This window comes from Diuraphis noxia, unplaced genomic scaffold (genome assembly GCF_037042655.1).
Source record: "Diuraphis noxia isolate RWA-SAM2 unplaced genomic scaffold, SU_Dnox_SAM2 contig0004, whole genome shotgun sequence".
Taxonomy (NCBI): Eukaryota; Metazoa; Arthropoda; class Insecta; order Hemiptera; family Aphididae; genus Diuraphis; species Diuraphis noxia.
This window is the reverse complement of record NW_028301714.1, coordinates 36,322,499-36,344,976: the sequence shown is the minus strand read 5'-3', so window position 1 is coordinate 36,344,976 and position 22,478 is coordinate 36,322,499. Positions and strand designations below refer to the sequence as shown.

Below are 22,478 nucleotides of genomic sequence, written 5' to 3'. Positions count from 1 at the left end.
AATTTATTCTAATGTTCACTATCAGTTTAATTGTAAAATATAATACTTTATTGTATTGGGTGTTTATGTAAGATTTCAGGGTATAATTAACCAAGTTAAATAAATTCAAGTTAAATCCAAAATGATTTATTAACATTAAAATGCTTAGCTTACCAATTTGTATGATACGATATTTGTATTAATATACATTATATTTACTAAAATAAAAAGTTTTTTTCTTTTATTTGGAAATAATTTGGTTGAAAATTTTTAATATTTGGAGTGGAGAATTTTTATCCTAAATAAGTATTGTATTTTCATAAAAAGGTTAAAAAAAAATAGCTGAAACAACCGTTTGATATCCGAATACCATGTACGCTATATTACTCGGTTCAGATTCAGATAATTTGAAAAACAAAATATTTATTTACAATAATAAATGTCCGCGTAGTCTCTGTATGTATAATGTATTTTTCAATATTCATATAAAACAATTTCAGATGATAAAATATTTTAAAAGTTTAAGCCATATAGAACATAGATTGATACATTGTAATTAATTTACAAATTGAATGCGTTAATTTATGTAACATTTTAAAACCCAATGAAAATGTCAAAGCAGTGACCTTTGATATACAAACTTATTGTTGTATATAAATATTAAATGTAGTAAATACAATATTTAAAAAAAATATAATAAAATATTATTTGTTCAATATACTTAACACGAGAAAATATTATAATAAAGGAGAATCGTCATCTATTGAGTTAAAAAATGTTATATTGTATTATTGGTTTTTAATAATGTATTGTACTAAGGAAACCATGGCCAATAATATAAAATGTTATAATAATTTAACATTTTAATTTTAAGTGTAAAACATTTTCAAAATTAAAATTATATTCAGTAGTACCTATACTAGTATCTTAATATGTTTTATAATTCATAAAAATAAAACAAAAAGTTGACAAGTGGATATCGTGCTGTACTGTAGATGGAGAGTAGGTCACTATAATAGATGTGTTAAATTTGAATGAAATTACATATAATTTTATACGAAAAACAATTCTGAACGGAGATGATTCGTCAGTCTAGGATATAATATATTACATATATTTAAATTATAATATATTTTATACGCACACAATATTTAAATATAAATTGTATACGCTCACAAAATGTTTTCTATATTTACTTGGGAGTATGTTTTACAGTTATTTGAAAAATAATTTATGGAGAATCTTGTGTTGTGTTGGGTTATTAACCTTAGATATAAATCATATCAATTTTATGAATTTTCAGCTTCATAATTCCTTCAAAATGTTCGTGATTTTGACCTATTTCGTAAAATAAATTTTGTTAATTTTAAAGATTTTTAGATAACCATTGTTTTATAGGCATTTCAAAAAAAAAAAAAAATCGATTTCGTCAAAAGCTGATTATGCGTGAAAATTACATTTTTTTCGTAACTTTTTCAGGGTTTTTCCTGACGCTTTTGAAAGCTACTTAACATTTTTACTATTAACCCCCCCCCCCCCCCCCGAAGTACCTACTAGATTAATTTTCCTTTTCAAAGAGAGGTTGAAGTCAAAAATCAATATCATAGACATACAAAAAAAAAAACATACATCATTGTAAAATCAATTCATTCCTCACTTCAGAATCTAAAATACTTTATATAATATTTTTAATTATATTATTTTCTTTAGTAAAATAATTTTAACATTGTTCGGTTTAACTCAGTTTCTTTAAAAGTGTATTCTTAGTCACTTACTTTTCTTATCGTTATCACCCGTCATTTATTTTCATTCTTTTTACGTTTTTTTCCCCCCCAAAAAAAAAAAATCACAATAAAATATTGTCGACTGTTGTCACTTTAAGATAAAGTTTTATTTATGTTTCTTTGACGAAATCTATCTAAGTTGAATACTACATAATAAAACTTAATTTGATCACGATAATCATAGTTATTAATATAGGTAAAATGTACATATATTATTAGTTTGTGTATCAATATGTGTTTTCTTAAACCCCATACAATTTTATAAATATAAATAATTTAAACCGTACTATAATTTATAAATTTTACAAATTATCTAACTTTCATAAATCATATTTGATTGCCTAACTCCAAATTTTCAAATTTGTATATGTAAAAAAAAATTTCATTTCTTTATAAATAACTCAAAAAAGTCAAACAATTTCGAAAATTATACCGTAAATAGATAACAATAACATAAACACTTGGATAAAATTGCAATTATTTACAGTGATTAGTTTTAGAATTACAACCATATAAAAAAATCGATTTGGTCGAAAACTGATTTTGCGTAAAAATTCCCGTTTTTCTTTCATTTTTTTTTTTTTTGTTTTTCTCGATTTTTTTGAAAACTGTTGGAAAATGTTTACTTTTGAGTTTTGACCTCTATAACGCACCAAGGATATTCACTTCTACATCGGAAACCACCCCCAAAGTTTGAAATCGAAGCATTATTTCGACTAGTTATACGACACAGACACAAAAAAAAAAAAACACACATCATTGTAAAATCAACACATTCATCACTTCGTTCAGAATCTAAAATATTTAGGGTTTTATTTCCAAAAGTATAATTTACAATGAAAAAATTATTTAAAAGTTTACAAGAGTACCTATTGCTTTTCAAAATGCATGTGAAATGCAACACATAATTAAATAAATTCAACAACTTTATACACATTATTGTTTTTAGATGATATAATATTTAGATCAATGTATTCCTTGCATGAAAGAATTTTTAATAGTAACACATGAAAAAATCTCCACAAAACACGCGTGTTACAGACGTTTCTCATAAATTAATATTCCAACCAAACCATACACACAACCCCATAACTTTTTTGGCCCAGGTATATGTCCCATCGCTGTTTAATACATGGACAAAAACCTTATAGTATCTATCTCACGGAAAAAGTTAAACCAAAAAGTTTTAGTTCCCCTTCGTGATAAATCATTTGTTTTTTTATTATTACCTACTATTATTATTCCTCATCTCTTACCATTTTTTCCATACTTTAGTATCCAACGTTATAACTATAACACATATTATATAAATTATATTATACGGGGTAATTCACTAAGTATGGAAACTCAAATTTTTTTCCACCAACAATGTATTTATTTGAATTTTGATTTTAGATATTTTTACGTATTTGCAGTTGATTTATTTATATGAAAGAACAAAACAATTTATCAAAAACAACTAATGTTTAACTATGACTATTATAAATTTCTTGTTATCTAGTAGAATATTTTTTGAGGGGTTCTTTGATACATAAAAATTTAATTTTTGATGATATAAATTATATGATTTAAAAGAATTATAAATGTATATAGAATAGACATGGTATAGAGTAGCTAGTGTGTTCAAAAAAATGTCGGTTAACTACAAAATCGGTATGCACAAATGAGCTTTAAATATATAGGAAATAAATTAACAAATTGTATTTTATACATTAAACATGTTCTTAATAATAATATGCTTCTGAAAATTAAATTAAAATTTAAGTTGTCGTTTAAAAAAATAGAAAACTGAAATTGTAAATATATAAATCTTTTTAAATGTTGTTTTGAAGTGTCTTAAATTATGTATAGAACCTAACTTGAAGAACATTAATTGTGTTTAAAACAGTGAGTGTTTAGTGTAAAATCACTTGGTGTGAGTATAGTGTTGACCTTATAAAACTTTTAAAAAAAATTAGTTTTAAGGGGTTTTATAATTTAAAAAGTATGGTGATACACTATTTTTTTTGTAGAGCTGTAAAATTTTTATATTGGTAGCTTAATTAAAAAAAAAAAAATTAAATTATTAATATCTATCAATTTTAATTGTTAATTGTTTGAATTAATTATTTTAGATGTCGATGCAATCAATTTAAATTCGAGAATTTCGAGTTGATTTAGTTCTTAAAATTTAAGTATTAAGAATAATTATTTATACTCTATGAAAATAGTATTAGAAGAAATTTGGACTATGATGGTTATTACTAGATTATTATATACATTTTTAAATGTTATAATTTTTAATAATCATACAAATTGTTATAAATAAGAATTATAAAAAGTGCTATAGTATATGTAATATTACATATATTTTTAATTTAATTAAGAACCATTATTAAAGTTTATTACTTTTAAAATAAATTAAAGCTAATATTCAGAAATTATTTGTTTGAGTTTTGATGTATCAACATTAAAAAAAAAAAAAATCATTTGCTTAATAATCATTTAGAGTAGAAAAAGATGGTTTTTGTTTGGAAAAAATAACTTTATTCTTCAAAAAAACATTATTTAAATGATTTAAACAAATTATTCAAAAATGTTGTGTATGGAAATTCCTATAATTAAAAATTGTACTATGAAATAGTACTGTGTCTCGTTGGCAAACCATCCTACAATTAATATTGTATTATTGTGATAATTAAAGAAATGTATTTAACAGGAAAATAATTTTAAAAACTTTTATTTTTTTTTTTTTTTATTAATTAAAGGCTTCAAATACAATGTTTATTAGCCTACAATGGTTTACATGTTTAATTTATAATATAATGGAAATTGATAGTTGTGATGTGCTGTCTTTGGTTCTTGTCTTATATGTTGGTTGTAAAGTCGGCCATCTTGATGAAGTTAACTATGTTTTTTTCTTGTCCTGGTCCGAGTGCGTCTTTGAATGAGGAGGTGTTTATTTTTGCTTTTGATCTAGCGTTATGGTAAGTGGGGCATTCTAGGAATATATGTTTAACGGTGAGTTCGCAGTTGCATATTTCACACCTGGGTTTGAGATCTCTACGCATAAGATAAGAATGGGTGATTCTGGTATGTCCGATGCAACTTTTATTTTATAATTGCTTATTATCCTTTTATATATGGATTTTTTGTAGACAAAATAAAAATATTATATGTACCTACGTGGTAAATATTGACACCATAATAATATTATGTTACAGAGTAAAAATAAAGTTCGTAATTTACAAATAGGTAGAAGTAATTGTTATTTTCATACAAAGAATAGCGAAAGTTTACAGAAAATCAATGCAATATGATAGTCTATACTTAACACCAGAACCATTAGTTAAAATATGTACAAAATTTGTAGTATTATCAGATAAATCCAAGACAATTCTAAATGTATTTTTGAATCTTTAATTTCTTGTATAAAATATAAAACTTAATTTTTAATCTTTTTTGTTAATTCACTAAGTACATTTTCACCATTGCAGGAGATCAACAAGCATAGCAGTTAATTAGTGACCATTTTCCATTGTTGATTAAGCATACCGTGTTTTCAGGAAAATTGAATTTACATTATGAATAAACTAGAGAAATACTATCGGTATAATTTTATCTGTATACCCAGTAAATAGTTTGCTCTTCGATGCATATTTCATAGAGGAATAATTATAGTGTAATATAGTATTAAAATCATGCGCACGTCTCGAAGGCAAATTTCTAAAATTGTACCACCGTCAAGAACTCAATTAAAAAAAATAAAATAACGAAATAAAAGGATATAAAGGGAAAAAAAATAAAAAAAATTAAGTTTCCTGTTTATCTATACATAAGATGCTTTTGTGCGTATAATAACGTCACGTAGCGAATAGTAATGGGTATAAAAATAAAGGAGAAAAAAACGTACTGTTGTCTAAAAATTGGAACGCCGTGCACAGGACATTAGGCATAATCTTGTAGTTGGTTCGTTATAATAATATATTAACTTTATCATTCTCCAGATGTTTTTCGTTTGCTACACCTTAAAGACAATTTTTTTATAATATCAAGAACTTAATACTAAGATAAATAAAAAATGTTTTCTTCAAAAACGCAGTAAACTATTTTAACACTTTTAGAATAAAATCAAAAGACGGCGTTGTGTGTATGCAATTTAGTTACATAATTTAAGTAAAATACGAAATATTGATGTATATTGTATATTTTAATTTTTAATCATAACATTATTTCATTATATTAAAGCAATATTGAATAAAACAAAAAAATTAGATTTTTTACCATGATGATATTATAATGCAATATTTTTTTCCCTTTAACAATGCATGTTAACAATGCATTTTTTTATCAGAATATTAATGTTAAGGTTTTTGGTATTGTTTCACACGTGGTGTCAAACAGTTTTTTCTTAATAATATTATTTGACAAAAAAAAAACACCCTTTGCCTATAACAATTTTTTTTGCCTCATCCGGACGTGTCCTCGGAAATGCATGGTGACACTATTTAAATTAAATTTTAAAACTGTGTATGTCTTCTTTGAAGGTTCTAAATCAAACGATATTAAACTTTCAAGAGATTTGACGCTTGGCTGCTTTACGAAGTTCTTCACTCAGCAGTAATTCGTGATTATTTTTAAGTTTTCATTACTTGAACGGTAGTTTATATTGAATTTTATGCAGTTTATAAAATTTCTTTCTCACATGGGTGAATAAAATTTAAAAATATATCCATTTCAGAATAGAAATTTTAAATTATACTATCATAGAATTCAATAATAGTGCACCTACTATATTAGATTTATTTTTATTTTTATTCATTATGTTTGATGAATATTGGATTGAAATATTAATAGATTTTATATTGTATCTTATACATTTTATACTTTTGTTTGTTTTATATATTTTTGGAATTGGTTTGTAAAGTATTTTTAATACTTATTTCACTTTACCTATTTTACCTTACTTAAAATTTTACAATATTTCATAAATTTATGTTAGAAACTGTTCTCAAGTAAAAATAAAAGTTATTAATTTATTTTGTTAATTGCTACAACAAATATAATATAACATAATGTGTATTGATAAAGCAGGATTTAAATTAACTTCCAATGCTTGATAACAGTATTTTTTGACGATCTCGTGATCATCCAATATAATGTGTTGATTTCTATCTTTTTTAGTATTACGGAATAAACACTTATACCGACTGTATACATAATATAGTACATCGACCTATAAAATACAAATAACGGCTGTATGGTTAGAATTGTGATACCAAAGAAATTTAACTGCATTTTGGTTGACACTACGTTAAGCAGGTAATCTTCATTTCAACTATTCGATTGTTTCTGTTGGGGTGTCCTAAAAAGGCTTTTCGGAATAAATCGAGAGGTCAGTTGAGAGTTGTGACATGGCGTGAGAATGAAGAAATGTCTACCAACCGTATATTTTTATAGTCCCTATATTTACTCATAAGTATTTATGATTTACGCACATTTTCATTGTATAAAGAATAATTATATAACTTATATTCGCGTAAAATATAAAATATAATTATACCAATTTATTATTTATTTTATGAATATTATTAAAGTTATCTTCTCTCATGATATAGTAGTATTAGTACAATATTTTATTGCAGGTGATCATTTTTAAATATAAATGCTATCAATGACTGATAATAATAATAATAATAATAATAATAATTTGGGTTAAAGGATTTTACCATCTTGCAAAAGTATAAAAATTACATACCTTTGAAATAATATTTTTCACAGTTCTTTTTCAATAATCTTCTTTTCTCTGTCACATCATGTAGTGTTGAGTCTTTTTCAAAGATCGCCCCCTGTCAAAAAACAAAGTTTTGTGTAATACTCAACAAACTAAAAACAACTAAATACATATATTTATACATATATTACAAAGTTATATCGATACGTGTATATCGTATATTTATATTAGACGTTATGCATTAAATGCGAAGAACAATATAATCTACCAAGGTCCTTCAATTTTGTACAATCATTAATCTCGATTAACGTTGATTCCCTAACGTTTTCCCACCCGAACAGTTTTCGGGTATTTTAACAAAATACCCGTCTCTTTACTGAAAGGAGCACCTCCCTTGTCGTTGTCTCATCCTTGCCTTTTCGATGCCACCAAAAGGTCAGCTCATTAATTCAAAGTTGTCTTACGCCCGTCCAAACGTTAAACAAGCGACCAATTTACGGTGTGGCCAAATCGTGAAAATTCAAAATCGGTTTATTGTTATCAAAGCTACCTAAAGTCTTCTCAGCGTTAGAATTAATGAAGAAAGCAAAGCAAAATTTTCTAACTAACACATGAAAATCAAAATCATTAAAATTGTTCTATGGTAACAACAATTTACTAAAATATCATCACATATTTAAATATATACAAATAAAATACTTTGATAAAATATTATTTTTATATTATAGTATTATACACAATTTTATATGAACTTATATTTTAATAAGTTATCATAAAGTTTTTGTATAATACAACTTTATAAAAATCTGAATAGTATTGATTTTTCTATTACTATTTTTTGAATAAGTAATTAAGCCTTCTTTATGGATTGATATAAATACATTTATTTCATCATAATAATACAAAATATTATATATACCCAATTAAAATGAACATAAAAATAGATTAGGTTATCTATGATCATTTCATAGAATAAATTATTGAATGGAACACTCATCCGCCTATACATACAAATCAGCCTAAAGGACGTCAAATTTGTCAATTTTTCTTATAAAAATGGCTATTTTAATTTTGAAAAGTTTTACATGGTTTAGGATAAAATCTTGGTCATAAATTGTATTTAAAAAAAATTGTATATTAACCAGTAACATTTATAAAAATAATCAGTACAATTTAATCATAACACCACTAGTACCAGTGTTTATTAAAGTGCAAAATAATGTACCGAGATAAATTGGCACATATCCAAAATGCTTTGATTAGGGTAAAGGATGTATGGTTTTCACGCAGTAATCTCTAAAGTTATTACTTGGCAGTTTATTATATTAATTGCGTACTTACGTTGGAAATTTTTTTTACACCTTTACTGAGAGTATCATATTATAATGAATTAACATGATAAAAATAATATGCTGACCACAGAATTTTACTGTTTTCCAATAGAGTGAAACAACAAAAGTAAGCGGGGAGTTTGCTTGACTGTGTACAGTAGGTGTCGAGTGTTCCTTGAGATTTAATGACTTAATATAATGCATGTGTTAAATTTGAATTTAATGATTAATCGTTGTATAGAAAAAACGATTTCGAACGAAGACCGTCTGTTGAATGTCATCTTATATTTTAAAAGATATTTAGGACTCTCAGGATATTTAATTTTATTATAATATATTTATATTTGTATAAGTAATTTATTTTTCTATTAAATATTTGGTAGATGGAATTTATTTTTTAAAAAACATCACCTATATTATACTATTAACTAGATGTCCTGACACGGCGTTGAGCGTGTATTGGTTTCTATTTTCGGCATTTTTGTAGGACGTGTGTTTTTTTTTAATTCTAATCTATGAAATATTTATATGCTTAAGTACCTACATACATTTATTCGTTAAAAACTTTAAATACTATAACTTACTTTTCATTAAATACAAAATAATATACCATACAAAATGCATCTTGCAGTTTTGAAAAAAGTGAAAACAGTAGCTATTTAATATTTTAAATTTAAATATTAACATAAATTTAAAACAGGATACAAATGGATTTTCTTGATATTTTTTTAATTTTATAAGGTTTATGTATAAAATTCTATACCTATTATTTTCGATCTCATTGAACATTTTAATGTGGTTATTGCTGTTTTATAAAGTTGTAAGTTTGCGGGTCATATTTTTCAAAAATCATGAAATATTGAAACTTTTTTTTTAATTCGTGACTTAGAATTTTTCCTCGCTTGTTTTCTATAACATCAGTGCATTGCGTGTGTGACTACACAAAATAAACCTACCTGTGTCATAACAATGGCAAAAAAAAGGTAAGTGGTCAATTCGATAAAACTTTTCATTTATTTTTGTTAAACTTCAATACACTTTTATTAGGCATACATATAATAATATGTAAATATGTATTTGTAATATTATATAGGTACCTACCCTTAATTTATCCGAAAATGCCGTGACCATTTGATTATAATTGGTACCCAACCAGGTCAATGGTACCCAGTTTTGGGAGTTCTACTCATAATTATACGTGTATTGACTTTCATGATGTAATCTAAAATTAAATTGCTTGACCTAAACGATTAATTATTCAGTATGTAATACAGATGCTATTAAAAATATTTTGCAATTTTTAAGTCAGCAGTAAAACACATTGACAAATCGAATTAATTAATGAAAATACCTTCGTAACCCGGTTAGCCTGTTCTACAGTATTCAACTAATCCTTCTCCCTTCTAAATAAATAAATAAATAAAAAAATAAAAAATAGTGTTTATTAATGAAATGATATTGTATTATGAACAGTTTATTATAATGAAATAGTTTAATCACGATAAACTTGTTGCACAAACATTTTGATATTATTTTTATTTTCATAATATATAATATAATATAATAATACAATAAATGTAATGTAATTTTATAAGCATTCATATACCTAGTTAATTAAATCATATTTGTAAACAATAACGTATAGTTTTTAACATATTAAACGTGTTACGTGAATTGTGCATTATATGAACAACATTCTGATGATTGTGTATAAAATATTACCTATTATAACAAATATGTTTTAAGTTGAGAAAAATTAAACAATATGCAGGCATCTAAATATATATTATACATATATCAATACTTATTTTTAAAATGTATTTATTGAATTGTATTATTGTTTTAACATATTTTCTGTTTAAACGTATGGTAAAAAAAAAAAATTTAGAACATCGATAGTCTTACCTATGCTTAAAAATACAGTATTACTTTTCTATATACATTAGGTAAATATTTTATTTTTTGGTATTTCTTTTCATTTTTACCTTAACATTAAAAATCATCGTGATGCGAAAAAAAATGTTAAGCAAATGTTCATTGTAAAAATGTATTGTATTAGTTAAATTAAATTAGTTTCAAAGAAAAAAAATTCTGGTTCATCGATTTCATTACTCATTATCAAGTAACAAAATATAGCACTCAGTTATTCCTTAAAATGTTATTATTATAATTGTTTTTTTTTTAGGTTTTATTTTTAAAATATGTATCAATATGATAAAAAAAAAATTGGATAGGCAGGTGTAGTGCAGATTTATAAAAACATATAATACACAAGAACAGTTATTACTAAAATTCTCAAGTTTAAGAAAATCAGCTTTAATTATATTATGCAATGGTATTGACATGATTTTATTAAAATATATTGTGACATTATTCACAACTAGTTGTTAAATTATATTGTGGACCTTTTGTATTAAATATTTATAATCAACTCAAGCACTTACACAACATTTTTATCTGTAGTTAAAATTATTAAAAGCAATAAAAATTGTATCCAAATATTTAATATTAAAATAATAATTTTTTACTTAATATTTCTATTTTTAGCTCGAACATATTATTTTGATTACTATACTTAACAGGAGTATAATTTAACTGTATTATTGATATAATATCCAACAAATTTACTGTGAATACTTTGGATATTTTTCGCCGTAAATTATGTTTTCCTTTTCTAATTTATGTATGTGTAGATTTACAATAAATAATTATTATACAAGTAAAAGAAAAAACCTTAAAAGGCTCAAATCAAAACATCTTACTCTTTTGCTAATTTGAGATTTGAAATAAAATAAAATAAAAATAAAAGGAAACAAATACTTTGAACGACAATGTAAAGCTTTTATTTGTTCACCAACGTTTCTGGAAACTAATTAAGTTTCCCTATCGAGCCAAAAATTTCAAACTTTGTACATTTCAAAACCAATCGTACAATAAAATGTTAGACACTTGACTATAATAATTTTAATTACAATTAAAATCAACAATAAAATTATTGTCAAAAATTTGAAAAAAATAATATACTCGTCATTCTGAAAATAAAAGAGAAAATATAAAATTATGAAACTTATGTCATTGTAAAGATCTTGATATTTTTATGTTTAACGTTTAACAATAATAATTCTATACATACATAGTATGTAAATAAATATCTTTAAACTAGGTACTTAAAATGTAATAGCTGTCAAAGTAGCCCTTTTGAAATTTGGTGGACTATTCACTAAATTTATCGGTATTTATGTTACACATACTTTTGTCGTAAACTAACAGAATTAACAAATCAATTTGATAAAAATAGTTTGATATAGGTGCAATTAAAAATTTACGATTGATTATTGATTATTATTTACACAAACAGGTTGTACCTATCTAAAAATATAATTTATATTCACAGGTTTTTTTACCACTTTGACTTTTACCCTTTTTTTTAAAAGTACATCAATAGAATTCAGAGTTGTATATAAAATATGCATCTATGTTGTAAACAAAAAATAATAATATAATATGGTTTTTACAAATAAAAATTGAAATACTTTGAGGACGAGTAGATATTTTTTAATTTCTTAGTTAATAGCTGAAACTTTTTCCGGTAGCTTAAATATTATTTAATGTTAATTTGAATACCATCATATATATTTCTTTGATGTTCCTAAATGTTATAATTATACAACTGTAACTTATAATCATCAATTATTATTCTATTATGTAAGAATCAAGAATTTTATACAGTATATTGTTTTAAAGTTGTATGAACTAATGTTTAAAGTTAAGTGAATTAGCTTAAATGACAATGGAACATTTGAGACATACATAACTATAGAACGTTGAATTTCTAAAAATCTTCTCTCAATGAATTAAAATAAAATACATTTAATTAACTAATTGTATATTATAATATTATGTATACAGTTGCAGTTTAGACTATGATTCTTGTATTAATACTTAAATTATTACTCCTCCAATAATGAATGTAACTGCGCATAAACTTTAGAAATCCGTACATGCCTTTTAAATATACATAAATGTTACTAAAATATTTCTGTCCTTAATTTATTTAAATAGAATTAGAAAACAAATTGCCTAATTTGAATTTCTGTTTCATTCTATATATAGACACATTAAAATAAACGTCGTACTACTTACTTTATTAATAATGTTATTGACATGTAAAGAAATATAAATCTTTCGATAGTATTTAGAATTAAATTGATACATTAAATTCAGATTACTCAATAAATTCAGAAAGTATAACATTATTATTTATTATTGGCTATTAGGCTACGAGTATGTCAATCGAAATTACAGTACACACGAAATTAAGTGTAAAATACTAACTAACGTTTAGGTATATTATAATAATAATGAATTACCAATATTCTTACTTAAATGATCGTGGTTATTGTTTTTTATTTAATAGATATAAGCACAGATAAATGGATTAATAAACTATAATAATTTGTGTTGAGTTTTAAACTCAAACTTGATAACAATCGGAAATATAAAGCTATAATACTGTCTTAATTACTATAAAATTATCATAATATGATATATACACAGGCACATAGCTAGTCTACTTATATATTGGTTCTATATGTGGGGGGGGAGGGTGGTTGAAATCCACAAATATGATTTAAAAGTACCATATTCTACTTTAATTTTAATTACTGCACCGTAAATGTTACAGCACGAATTGCAGGAAATTGCAAGGCAAAGTTTACGTTTTATATTATGTATGTGCAAGTGTATTTTCAATTTTGTACCAATATGGCAATATAACACTGTACTCATAAGTCATAATCGCGTAAGTAATGGTATTACGTACTGTTTCCCATTGAAGATTCATCTAGACGTAATATTTTAACGTAAAATTACATTTCTATGTACGTATTTATTAAACAAGTTGATCAAATTTAATAATAACCAATTTTAATGGAAAATTAATAATTCTTACATTTTCTTGAACCTATTTCGTGATATTCAGTGATTACTTATCAATTACCATAATTGCCCTACACTACCATTTCAACGGTACTTTCTTATTGTACTTTTGTATATTTTATAATATGATTGTAAATAGTAATGTAAAATCAATATTGATCAGTAGATACTGGATAATATAATACATTCATATTTCATAGGTTTAGTAGGATATTAAATTTTGTTTTAAAAAAAGTCGCTAAATATATTACTCACCAAATGGTACATATTATATGTTTCAATAAAATTGTAAATATCCAATTGTATTTATGTTTTATTCTCTAAAATTAAAAGTTAAAGATATTAATCTTCAAAAAATAGGATGAGAAGAATTATTGATGTACGTATAATATACTATGTTATAATTTTGTGAGAAAAGAAAAGTTTAACCAATCTAACCGTTTCGAATGCAGCATTTTATGAGCACCTAACATTTAAATTGAAAATTGACACAGATACCTAATACAAGATTAATTAATATAAATTATACAAAAACCCATAAGCTTTTAATTGTATGTTTCAAAATAGTAATGGAATCAAGTGAAATCTTTAGTAAGTTACTAAATAAAGTAAGACATTAACCACTTTGTAAAACAAATTTTTGATCCCCAAATCATTACATTTTATTATGTTAACTATATAATAGGTATATAGGGCCCGAATTTCAATGCAAAGTGTATCTTTTTTTGGTCGATTATAAACAAATAAACAATGCTTTCTTAGTACATAATTCATTTCATGTAAAGAGTGTTTCAAAGCTAAACATTTTATTTTGAATTTTTCGCATATTTCGGAATTTTTAGAATTTTTGGGTCATTATTATGGTTTTTAATGCATATATTTTGTTCAATACATTATACAAATTTAGCATATGTATTAATATATATTTTAGTATCTTTGTTTAGAATGAATTATATCACTCCAAAACATGCTTGTCAGCATCATAGCATCAAGTTAATTTATCCAATTTTAATTTTTTTTTTTTTAATAAAATAATAAATAATAAATATATTTTAATTATAAATTCCAAATTAAAATACCAAATTGTATAAAAAAATATATAAATGGCATTTTTAAGGTAGTTTTTGAGGTAAAATGCATTTTTGACTATTTTTTAGAACATATTTGTATGATTTTAAGTACATTTAAATTCTGGCTCTAGATAATATACTATTCCCTTGATTAATGTGAAGTTAGTTTGGTATGAATCTATAGTGAAACACTGTTGCCCCAGAATTATGTCTCCCTTATTTAACTTAACCTACAATCTACATATAGTTTACATGTATAGTTATGCCACCAAATCGATTCCTTCACTAAACATAAGTTAAATACCTAATTACATACTTTGGGCGCGGGTCTTAAAATTAAAACGATTTACAATTTATAAATATTCATAAAATTTTAAAATCATATTCACAACTTTGTGAATCAGGTAACTCATTATGATGTATGGTAAGACGGAAAGTTTCTCTTATATTTGAAAACATTTTATCGACACTATATAAAAAAAGAGATTAGAAAATTTAAAAAGCTTATATAAGTATCATACAATTTTAAGTTAATTTAAATATTTTGAAAATGTAATTGCTTTTTTATTTGATTCTGATAATATTGCAGTTTTATATATTATTACAATACATTGTATTAACATACATTGTATTAACATACATATTTTATGATTTGTTTACGTACAAATTTCATCAATGTTAATATAATAAAATATTTGTAAAAATTGTGCATTTCCAAATCACTCAAAATTGATTAGATAATATCACTTTTTCAAAATCACTCCACCATAACTTTACGGAGTATCTAAAATATCAAATCGTAATCTTATAATGTTCATAAAAAACCAACTGAATCGATTTATTATACTACCTATTCAGGAACACGATTTAAATTGACTAAAAAAGTCTTAATACGTATTCATAATTTAATTTTACCCGATAAGTACATCAATTGAATATCTTACAGATAACATTTTGTAAATTCAATTAATTGATATCACTGATGGGCAATACCTGAAAACGTTTTGGGTATTCACGCCTCACCAGTACCATACAGAAATAGCGAGAACGAATTATAACTTACGTATCATAAGGCTAAAGACGTATTATAATTTATAATGATTTATTTCATTCAAATTTTAAATATTCTATTTGATTTAGAAATAAACAATCTATACAAAAATGTACAATAAGCTTATGTGCTAAGAGAAGACAGGACGTGGAAAATTGATTAAGAAGCCACCCATTGGCAACACTTAGTATGAATTATAATTTATATATATATATATATATATATGTATATTTGTTTTTTAATTATTGATGGTTGGAATTGTGTGAATATATCTATTGTATATTTTAACTTAGTAATTGTAAGAGGTCACGACACCATTTCCTTTTTAGCCTTAATTTCCTGGGAGAGTTAGAGAGGAGAGGTTTTTAATAAGAGGATTTTCGTGGTATAGAAGTCGCATGCGGAAGCGCGAGTAAAAGAATTGAGCTTCTTCATTGATGGTTTTCATGTGAAAATCTTTATGTAATGTAAGGTTTGAGACGTATGGTGGTGCATTGGAGAGTCGTCGAAGAGTTAGGTTTTGGAATGATTGGATTTTATTGGTGGTTGATTTTTTTTGTTGAACTCAATTTTGATTTAAAAAAAAATATATTTATATTTTTCTCATTTCTCTAAGAACAAAAAAACTTAAGACAAATGTGTTATCGGTAGTTCAGTAGTATATATTGTCATATAGGTACTTACTCTGAACAATGTTAATCTTTTTTTTACTAAAAATGTGAAATTATAACCTAATGAATAATGATGAATTTTATCCTATATTATATATAGGTAGCTATAAGATTTTATTACACATTTAGAAAATATTAAAATGTAAAATTAAGCCTAAGCTTAAGTAAAAAAAAACACGTAAATTAAAAGGCAATAAATTAAAATAAAATAAAATAATTATTATTGGAAAACTTTTCATTTTTGACAGCTGATATTATCTAGCAATTCCCGATACCACGTTTTTGAGAATTCCTAAAAATGGGAATATTCATTCTTGAGAGATCGTTGCTGGAAATTCCGAGAGTACCCTAATTGACAGGTATGGTATATTAATATTAAATCGATAACTTTAAGAACAATTCATTCCATATTGAAAGGTATAGATGTATAGATGGTGTTAATCAGTTATCAGACGGCTTACAATTTAAGGTAAGTATTATACAACATTTTCAAGTTTACAGTATATCGCAAATTTGCATATCACTAATACCTTATTGATTTGTTAATAAATGGAAACTATTAAATGTTTAGAAAATAAAAATTAAGTTGCAACCTATAGGTACTTTTATTTTATTAAGTTTTTCTCCGATATCTTTCAATAACAACAAATTAGATTTATCAATAAAGCACCAGCTGTATATAATACAAATTATTTATTAAGTTATTTTCTAACTATAATGAATGCAATTGGTTGTACTGAACTATAATGTATTATGGCTGTGGTGACCTGCAAACAATTTCCCGCTCATTGCCATTATCTCGTGATTAACTTAAATTATCATAAGCCATGGCAGATAAACATTCTAAAACTGTCCTAAACAAAACCACGAAAACAATACAATAATCTTGTCAGCATAGTGTGTCAACGCATAATACCATTTCAGCATCTCAATCTAATAATGAGTTTATCACTACAATACGTCTTCTAAATGCTTTATTTTGATGTATGTTTCAATCAATAAATACAACTTATAATCAAACAAAAACTAAGAACCTGTACCTAAATATATCTAAAAATCGATTCTCCCGAATCCCTGATAACCAAACCAACAATATTGAATTAGAGTTTGGTTCTATCATCTCAATAAAATTACTTTTCACAATTTATATTTGCTTTTAATCTATATCAATTCAAAAAAGACTGAGTAGGTATATCGTGTTGCACTTAGAAATATTCATCACTCTACCTTTTGATAGAGGATAAATTAAAAATGAAGTACTATCACATCATGGTTACTTACAGAACTACTTTATAGTAATAAATTATTTAGCAACTATTGGTTTTGACAATTGAATACAAGGTTCCTCATAAGATTAAAATATAAACTCAAATAAACTTCAGACTGTCATGATTTAATTGAGATGGCTCACTACTAAATAATATGTATATCTAACTTTATTTATTGTGTAAGTTTCATAAAGTTGTAAAACATGATTGGAAAAAAAGACATACATTGATTTATTCTTTAAAAATATCAGTTAGGTAAAATGAAAATGAAGGATGTGATTCATTACGACGAAATGAAAAATTCAATTGGAACGACTTAACATAATATGGATATAAATTTTCGATGAATAGTGGTGGTACCAACAAATAAAATAAATATACGTTCTTACACATCCTTTCATTTACATTTTTTTGTTTCAACACTTCATAATACACTAGCTACTTATTGTAAATTATACAATGTGTAATTTTATAAATTTCGATTTAAAGTAATTAAAAATGTTATATTTTTAATTTTGTATTTTGTGTAATAGAATAAATATCAAATATTGTATACTTTATTTTTATTATTGCAGCTTTAGGGTACCTTATGTGAACATAATACCTCTATTGAGTGATATAACATTATTATATATTATAAATGTATTTGAGAAGAGAAATAATTATTCTATACAGTATATGTGCTGTGAGGATATATCCATTAACCGTAGAGGGGGATTTGCCGCCAGGATATAAAACAGTTATTTGCCTTTTTATCTATAATTTAAAAAAAATATTAAAAATCATGTGATCGATAAAAATAAAATGTTGAAAGATCAAAATTTTCAGCAAAATAAAATCTATAAAATAGGAATCTTTAATTTTTTGAAAAAATTAAAGTTACAATAAAATAAAATACAAGTAGCCCTTGTCTATGTGAGTCTAATAAAAAATAGATTTATGATATATTTATTATCTTAGAAGATATCGTAATAGATAAACCCTTGCGGGACACCCTGTATATTATTCAATATAACATTAGTATAAATACATTTATTAGATGAAACATTTTCTCACTTAATGGATAACTTTTAAAAAAATGATCGTTTAATAGTATTAACCAGACGATTAATTGAATTAAAATCTTTAATAATAATTTAATTGTATAGGACTTGAAAACATATTTAATATAATATGCATAGTATTGGTACCGATGAAGAATTAAATGCTTAAGGGTATATCAATTAAGTAAACTAAAATTTAAATGTAGTTAGATATGCGTACAGACTATAGATTTTCAAGACACTTGAAACGTAAAACATTGTATTATTAACTTAAATTAATTTTATGGAAATAAATATAAAAATAGTTCAATATTTGAATTTAATATAATATATTAACTATCAATTATTTTGGATGGAATTTAGCCATTCTTAAAATGCTATAGTGTTTGTCTAAACACCTATTATAATAATTATGCTTACTGAATTAAAAACTATAGATACTACAATTCACGCTATTATCACGCTAATTTTGAATGTCTGAATATAAAAAATATAAACGATATTAACTTTGTCTGTGATAAATGAAAGAGAAATAAGCAAGTTTATTTTTCTACTGTATTATAAATACTCATCAGACCCGAAAAAATATACGGTTGACTGAACGATGAGATTTTTTAGGTTATTTTTTCTTCCAAAAACAAAATCGTTAAAATTGTGTTATAATTTTTAACGTAGATAAATATAATATAAAAAATATGCTTTAAAATAAGGTTTACTTTAATTTGTTACATTTATTGAATTATTGAACACTGTTTTATAACAGATCGCTAGCTAAGTGTTTATGCAAATGATAAACTTATTTAAACTATAAGAAATTATTAATTTAATAGAATAAAAATATTGTTTCATACAATTTTAATAATTTTGATGAACTATTTGGCAATTGTTTTAATTTTAATACATGATAAAAAAAATTTGAATAATTATTATAATTAAATTATCATCATACATTGCAACACAAAATATAATAAACATTGAAATAAGTATTGTTAAAAGTAGGTAATAAAAATTTAGTAAAAATACTGTAATAATGTCAAACGTTGAAAATTAAAGACATTTTATCAGATATTTATCTACACTATAAAAAGTTCTAATAAAAGTAACGAAACATTTATAAATTAAAAGAGAGAATATCGTTAAAGTTTCAGGTAGCAAAAAACCCATTTACATGCGAGTTTTCGCGCTAGTTTATTTACGTACGAGAATTAACTCGTTTCCATGAAAAAAAAAAAAACGTATCATGAATAGCACGTGTCTTCACGTACATCAAAAACAAACATGCTCAAATAATATCGAAAAATCTTTATATTTTACCTACATAATATTATTACGGACGTATATCGTATTCGTCTTGTTGGGATCTAGATTTATTGCTGGTGCACTTGCATAGATTTTGTATAGGATATTATTATCACAAATAGTTTTATCTATACTTAAAATAAATTTAATTATTATTTATTTATGTACGTCTAAGAAGTAACTATGTTACCATCCACTGGTATCAATAATATTGACGAAAGTAGAAAATTCTAGAATCTTATCAATATTTTGGAAGTAAAAGAGATGCAATGTCAAGTTTTTGGAAGAAAAACGAGTCCGCTTTCGGGGGTTATAAAAATACAATATTTTCATATCATATGTTTCAGAACTAGAACAAAAACGCGTACAGATTTTGTATTTAAAAAATTATAGGTATATTGCAGAGTGACTCACAAACTTATGTTGCATGTATGACTATTTTATTTTTAAAATCACGATACAATAGCATAATGATTACTGTAAATTTTATTCCTCTGCTAAATATTGTGTCTTGAATTATTATTTCCTTCTTTTAATTTTTTTTAAAATGTTTTTCTATTTGAATTTAAACACCTATTCTAATGCAAGAATAGGATAATATACATTATATTATAGTGTAAATTTTATAAAAATATTTATCTGGATGTAATCATAAAAAAAAAATAAATATAACCCATCCTGACTTTTTTTTTGTCAACATATTTACGATAAATTTGGACTATTTAAATTTTAAAGAATGCAATTTTTGAAGATCTTATAGTAATAAATCATGCAATTTATTTTTTGTTAAGTATAATTAATCTGATTTAATTTTTTTAATTATTATTTATATTTCATAATAGTTAACTAGCAATTAACATTATTTAGTGTTTTCATCGAAATATTATCAGCCAATAATTAATCATATTAAAACTCCGTTTTAACAAAAAAATTTATATTTATAATTTAAAAATTAGTTTAATAATAATAAAAAAAATAAGTTAAGATGAAATATTGAATAATAGGTAATACATTTTTACACGAAAATAAATTGTTTTTAGAATAATTTTTAGTATTCAAAAAAATAAAAATAAATTTAAAACAGATTAACTGTACAATTTGCACTGTGTTTGGGACATACGGCTTTTGGTGTCTTGGTCGTCTAAAATATTGTAGTCTGGAAAATACATAGTTCGTCCTGATTCATACAGATTTAATCCACACGTTGACAACATAATATTAGTAGAATTGCAACAATAATAAAATTAAAATAACCGTCAAACGTAAAAACTAGGATAATAAATCCAGACTTTCATCGTCGGACTTACCTTCTGGGACCATCGCAGATGGTGGTGTGAACTCCGCAGAAGTGTTTGAAAAAAAAAAAAAAACGTTTTGCTCTCAGCGGACGAAGACAGGACTGGACCCACGCGCACTCACGAGCATACACGTACTTACACGTCCGTCACGTATGTGTTGTGAATAATGACGGCAACAATATCGAACACGTCGGTCGGCGGACACTCACACGCGACCAACGACCACGGCGACGGCGATAAACACGGCGCACTGCCACCGGTAGACGTTTTACCGCCGACGACGCCGCCGCGCCGACGCGCATGCCGCTCATAGCGAGTCGCTGTAGCGTCGTGAAAAATTCGAGCGAACTTACGGAGAAATGCACACACGCGATCATAACGAAGACGACGATGACCGTCGTCAGGTGCACGAGGTGTATAATGTGTCAGCAGGCATGTTCCTCCGATGGGGAAGTGGTGGTGGTACAGGCGTATATGACACTGTAGAACGATTTGTCCCCCCTCCCACCAATCATATAAATTGTATTATCCTTATTATAATTCAACTATATTGACGTTAGTATAACACGAATTCTGTCAAACTTTGATTTTTTTTTAAGTTTCTACAGTATATAATTTTAAGTCCATATATTAAAATATGCCCGGTTTTTTGCTTCGGCGTTTAAAGAGGGTGACGAACGACGACGGTAGAAACTTTTATTTTGCAAATGACAACTTTTCTTTTTTTTATTAAATATAGTAAATAGGAATATTACATTAATACAATTATCCAAATATTACTCAACAATATTATATTACGTTCAATATTCAATGCATAACCGCTATATTTATGGGTTATAGCTAATAAGGATACTATTAGGTACCCACTAATTATTGCGATTAAAATTATTTCAGAAATCTGAATTTTGAATTATATAATTTAACGACAAAATGAAGGAGATCATACCCAATTAATTCGCCAATGAATAACTCACTATATTCTGCTTTTTCTTATTATTATTGTGCACCCCTCTTTTGAAGCTCCCTGCTACTA

The 22,478-nt window shown here is 25.0% G+C and overlaps 1 protein-coding gene across 1 annotated transcript in view; it reads right to left on the bottom strand.

The window, feature by feature from the left end:
• LOC107162832 (chaoptin) overlaps positions 1–21,685 on the bottom strand; it is an 86,530-nt gene extending 64,845 nt beyond the window's left edge. Inside the window, exons 1-2 of the mRNA XM_015509876.2 lie at positions 21,455–21,685; positions 7,501–7,591 (exon numbers count right to left, since the gene is read on the bottom strand). The gene's annotated coding sequence lies outside the window, so the exon portion shown is untranslated. The remainder of the gene's footprint in view (positions 1–7,500; positions 7,592–21,454) is intronic.
• Between the last annotated feature and the right edge of the window lie 793 nt (positions 21,686–22,478).